This window comes from Girardinichthys multiradiatus, chromosome 8 (assembly GCF_021462225.1).
Source record: "Girardinichthys multiradiatus isolate DD_20200921_A chromosome 8, DD_fGirMul_XY1, whole genome shotgun sequence".
NCBI classification, from domain to species: Eukaryota; Metazoa; Chordata; class Actinopteri; order Cyprinodontiformes; family Goodeidae; genus Girardinichthys; species Girardinichthys multiradiatus.
The window spans coordinates 3,762,790-3,768,789 of NC_061801.1; the positions used below are offsets into that span (position 1 = coordinate 3,762,790).

At 38.2% G+C, this 6,000-nt stretch overlaps 1 protein-coding gene across 6 annotated transcripts in view; it reads right to left on the reverse strand.

Moving 5' to 3' along the window:
• syk (spleen tyrosine kinase) overlaps positions 1-4,098 on the reverse strand; it is a 116,075-nt gene extending 111,977 nt beyond the window's left edge. For 5 of the 6 annotated variants that reach the window (XM_047372468.1, XM_047372471.1, XM_047372469.1 and 2 more), the window contains exon 1: positions 3,710-4,097. The gene's annotated coding sequence lies outside the window, so the exon portion shown is untranslated. Of the gene's footprint in view, positions 1-3,709 lie in introns of all 6 variants that reach the window. The other variant, XM_047372472.1, reaches the window with a different exon arrangement.
• Positions 4,099-6,000: the final 1,902 nt, after the last annotated feature.

Consider the following 6,000-nt stretch of genomic DNA (forward strand, 5'->3'; position numbering starts at 1 on the left):
CTCCTTTAAATAATTCTGGGGGGGTTAGCCGAGGTTCCTTTATCATGACATCATCACAGCTTCTCTGTAATGGAGATTAAAAACTGTTTTTGTCATCATTTATGAAAAACAAAATGTGCATTTTTGTTCTATAAAGGAGATAAGTAAAAAAGTTAATTAAAAAAAGCCCAACAATATAAAACAACATAAAAAGAAGAAGGAATCCTCTGTTTAGGACTTTCCTGCAATGTTTTTATGTGAAAACTGCTAAGCTTTTCTCTGGCCTTTTTCTGTTTTTTCTATCATATTCTAAACAAGGTTTCTGAGCAAGTAAGAAAGCTAAAAGCATAGTGAACAGACAGATGGATGACAATTTTAAATTCAAAGATTACAACAATTATAAAAAGTATATAAGTGTACAATCTAAACAACACAACATGTAGAGGCAGAGGTTGAACTGATAGGACAGCAATCAGAGGTAAAACACATTTAGAGGATAAATTTAAATTTGTTTAAATACTTGGTTTGGTCTTACTATGAATAAAAACAGATAATTAAAATGCTTTTAGGATCTAATAATTTTACCATTATTTAAGAAAATTATCTATGTACAAAATAAGAGATGACGAATGTTGGGCCACCTCTGCCGTCACCGCCAGAAGTGATTAATAGCTATCTCAAGCTAATGCTAACTGCTACTCCAGTGTGAATCATTGTCGGTCTCACAGGGGAAGTGATTCCTGAAGAAACAGTAGCTTGCGGGCGGGTTTACTTGTCTCCCTACTGGCCATTCCTGGAAAAACTTGATAAAGTTCGAAATCGTTTTAGTCGACTGCCCATGGTTCATCTTACTTTCCCTGTTTGGACAACGGAGGAGAAGTTGACTGTTTTGAGCTATTCACGAATACGTGACTATGTGTTGTTTTATTCCCACTCAGGTCCATCAACTGTTGGTTTGATAGATAGTGCCCATCCTTATTTTTTATTGTTTATTTACCCCTTTCGTAGAATTCAATTCAAATTCAAAAATGCTTTATTAATCCCAAAGGAAAATTAATTGTTTTTGTAGCTCATATTATGCTGGTTTCTTCAAAGAGCCGTTGTAGATGCTGATGGCCGTGGGCAGGAAGAATCTCCTGTAGCGGTCTGTTTTACAGCAGATCTGAAGAAGCCTCTGACTGAAGACACTGTGTTGTTGTAGGACAGTCTCATGAAGAGAATGCTCGGTTCTCCATAATGTTTTTCATTTTATGAAGAATCCTTTTTTTGTACAATGATCTCCAGAGGTTCCAGAGGAGTCCCCAGAACAGAGCCAGCCTTCTTAATTATCTTGTTGACCTTTTTTAGGTCCCTTGCTCTGATGCTGCTACCCCAACAGATGATGGCAGAACAGATCACACTCTCCACAACAGACTAATAGAAGATATGCAGCAAATTGCTGCAAACACCAAAAGACCTAAGCTTCCTGAAGAAGTACAGTCTGCTCTGTCCCTTCTTGTAGATGGCTTCACAGTTGCATCTCCACTCCAGTCTGGTGTCCAGATGAACACCGAGATACCAATACTCCTCCACCACCTCCACTTCTTCACTTCTTCCATGATGAAAATAGTGTTTGACCTATTCTTGTTTCTCTTAAAATCTACAATCATGTCATTTTTTTAATTCATGTTCAAGATGAGATGATTGTTTCCACACCATGCCACAAAGCTCTCTGTAATCAGCTTCTTGTCCATCTATTATCCACCCCACGACTGCAGAATCATCCAAGTATTTCTGCAGATGACTGGAGTCTGTCTTGTACTGGAAGTCTGAGGTGTACCGAGTGAAGAGGAATGGTGAGAGTACAGTCCCCTGTGGTGCTGCTGACTACCTGGTTAGACACACAACCCTTCAGTCTCGCAAACTGTGATCTGTTTGTCAGGTAGTCTTTGAGCCAGGAGATTGTTGAGGCCTCCACCTGAGTCTTCTGGAGTTTCTGACAAAGCAAATTAGGTTGAATTTTGTTAATTAATTTACTGGAGAAATCAAAGAACATGATCCTCACCATGCTGCTGGCTTTGTCCAGATGACAGTGGGTTTGTTGAAGCAGGTGTATGATGGCATCTTCAACTCCAACTCCACAGCGATAAGCAAACTAAAGGGGGTCCTGATAGTTTACTGTTTGCTTACTCAGGTGGGCCAACAGGAGTCTCTCTAGGACCTTAATGATGTGGGATGTCAGGGCAACAGGTCTATAGTCATTGAGGACTGATGGGTGAGTTTTCTTTGGTACCGGAACAAGACAGGAGGTCTTCCACAACACCGGAACCCTCTTCTGGGCCCGTCTAAGGTTGAAGAGATGCTGCCGAATCCCATATAGCTGCCCTGCACAGGCCTTCAAGACTCTAGGGCTGACACAATCTGGAACTGCAGCCTTGTTCCAGTTCAGTCTTTCCAGTTGTCTTGAAACGTGCATGCATTATTAGGTGAAGGTTGTTGGACCAGAATAGTTGATTGTAAAAGGGACTATTGGTTTTAATATTTTTTTACATAAAGAGACACTGTTTGTGTTTATTTTTATTTTTATTATATTTTTAATAAATATTTATAATCAATTATTACAAATCTTTGCAGGAAGACCCAGAGAGATTTTTTTCTAACTTTAAGAGGAACTTATTCAGACAGAATAAGCAAAAATAGTTTCCTTTCCCTTCCTTTGTTTTCTCAAACAATATAACAAAATGTCATTATCTGGTTTAGCAAAATTAGTTTTTATCAGTTCTGTTTTACCTAGTCCTTCATTGCAAACCAAAAAACTTATATTATGTAAAAGGGGTGTAAACCTTTTTTTGTTTATTTCACAATAATTCACATTCATTCAGAGCCCAGCCTAGGCTGTTTAATGTTAATTTACCAATTAAGTAGGAAACTGTCATGCCTCTGTATAAAGGGACTGCATGTATTTTTTCTAAGAAAATGGAGGAAACATTTAAAACTATATCCTCAAACACAATAGCAAATCATTAAGAAACATACCTCCAAATAGCAATAGCCAGTAAGCCACACAACATAATTGTATTGATCAGTAGTAACAGTAATAACCCATCACTAGGAACAATAAATGGCAAATGTTGCTGATTGATCAGAATGGATTGATCTCCAAAATTGTACAGTATATTTTATACATTTTTGTACTTGATAAATCAACTTAAGCATGACTGCAATCATTTTGTTCATCACCTTTAAAGGGCTGGCTGCTGGCTATAAAAAGATAACTTCGGCTCAAATGGCAGTAGTTTAGAGATCCAAAGAGCATTTTAAGTCTTTCCCTTACTTTCTGCAGTTGAATCGTGTTATTTTTACTTGCTGGCTAAAAGTAGACTGCAGACATATTATCAAAAACAGTTCTCCTATATGTGGCTTTAAGCGTTTCTTGCTACTAAAACATCTCCCATCACTGAGCAACTTCCATTCCACACCCCACACTGAGGGGACGGTGGCTGTTTTCAGAACTGCTAAGAACACATGCTACACTTGATCTTAGAAAACAGGCCGAGAAGCAATCTGCCCGATTGCGTTATTCATGCCCGCCTTTACAAATAACGTCTATTGTGCTGCAATTGCTCAGAACATATCGGACTGCGGTGAATAGCTTTTCTTTTTCAGTAAAAAAAAAAACCCAACAGTAGCCTGATTAGTGCTGTAGAATATTCAACATCATTGTTACAGACATGTGAAACGTCGCACGAACCTGTGATACCGATGATCCTGGTCAAGACGCGTTGTTTTAGGCTGCAATACAAGCTACATGGATCCGGGAGTCCGAGTCGGAGCTACCTGCTAATAGGAACCACAGACCGCATCATTTGGTTCAGCTCGTCCTAAGCATTCCTCAAATACAAATTACATTTTTAAGTCAGGGTGGCTGTGGCTCAGTGGGCGAAGGACTGATAAAGAGGAGGTCATAGCAGTGTATTCGCTTTATAAAGCAGATCGGTAACCGCACTGCTTGGAGCATTTTTTCTGGCACAGTAGAGTGAAGCAGGAAGAACAATAGCTTGTCCAGCGCACCTCTAAGATCTGATGAAAAAAAAAAAATAGGCATGGCTGACCATAAGATTCTGCACAAACTCGTGAACATTTGTGTTTTTATGCATTGAGCTACTTTGTTTTTTTATGCTGAGTATATACAGAGCTGGTTGTTTTAGTGAGCAGTTTACATTGGTATGTAGCTTATTTTATTTATTTTTAATATGCAATATATTTTTTATATAGCTGCAGCTGCAGAAATGTTAAAGACATCTGAAATTAACTGACTATATTTTCAAGCAAAAAAAAAAAAAAAAAACATTTTCAGTGCAGGCATTTATCATTATTTTCAATTATTGTATTTTACATGTAAACTCTGGAATTGATGTAAATATCTAGAAAATCAGAACTACATGGTATGGTGCTTTGTGATGTGAGATTGTATTGAGTGTATGTACAGATTTGGTTCACTCCCTACAGTAGGGCCTTCTGAGAAAACCGTGGATTTAGCCTGAACATGTGAACACACCTTACAAGTCTTTCATTTTTCTATATAATATACATTTATTTTATGTTGTATGCATTCTATAGTATTTTAACTAGACAGTAAGACTAATTTAAATGTTCCATTTTCCAACCTAAAATGTATAACGATTTAGTCTTAATCGGCCAATAAATCCACTTTACATAGCCTAAAGCTTTTAATTGTTGTATATCACAGCACTAACAAATAAACACAAAAACAACTGTTATAAAATTTTTTTCAATAAGCCAAACAGCTTAATACAAAATGGTCAAACATCCAGATTATTCCACATTTAATATCAGTTTAGAGCAGTGTCTCTGGTGTGGCACTGTTGGTGTAGGGGTTAAGCTCGTGACCATATACAGAGGCTATAGTCCTTGATGTGGCCTCTTTTGCCGAAAAAAAATAAATAAATAAAAGCAGTATCTCTCAGACATTTAAAACCAAGGGCCACTTTAGCATAAAGGAGTAACAAAATGTGCAGGTCACCTAACCTCACTATTCGGATAATGATAGAAAAGCGTGTCAGACAAAATATTAATTAAAGTAAACTGCTTATTCTGGACATGATCTTCAAAAGGTTTGCATGTACAAAACCACATGCTAACCTGTTTGCGTCCACAAAGCTGATCTACAAACGAGGTGCTAATCGGATTGCCGGTATAAAATCAGCGGTACAGTCCAAACGTTTAGGTCGTTTGCCTTCATGTATATGCAAAACATAAGATAATGACCGAAACGCGCAAATTTATGGGAGGAGGAAAGGCGCATAATTAGACCTGGGCATCCGGGGCTGCAGCCCCAAATCCCACTGCCAGAGCGGCATTGCCCACTGCTCGTCTCCCTTTCACCGGCGGGGAAGACACGATTGCATCACCAGCGCAAGTAGCTGCACGCGCACCTCAGATGAATCAAGTTACTACACTGAAGCGAGGTAAGCTAGTTGTCCCAGCTACATCATACAAAACAAATAAAACAATATATGTTCAGCAGTAGTAGGTGATCAATATAGTAAGTTTTAAACACACACATATATATATATATATATATATATATATATATACAGTGCCTTTCGAAAGTATTCAGCCCCCTTGAACTTTTCAACCTCTTGCCACATTTCAGGCTTCAAACATGAAGATATAAAATTCTACTTTTTTGTGAAGAATCTACAACAAGTGGGACACAATCGTGAAGTGGAATGAAATTTATTGGATGTGTCAAACGTTTTTAAGAAATAAAAAACTGAAAATGGGGCGTGCAATACTATTCGGCCCCTTTACTTTCAGTGCAGCAAACTCACTCCAGAAGTTCAGTGAGGATCTCTGAATGATCCAATGTTGTCCCAAATGACTGATGATGATAAATAGAATCCACCTGTGTGTAATCAAGTTTCCGTATAAATGCACCTGCTCTGTGATAGTCTCAGGGTTCTGTTCAAAGCGCAGAGAGCATCATGAAGACCAAGGAACACAACAGGCAGGTCCGAG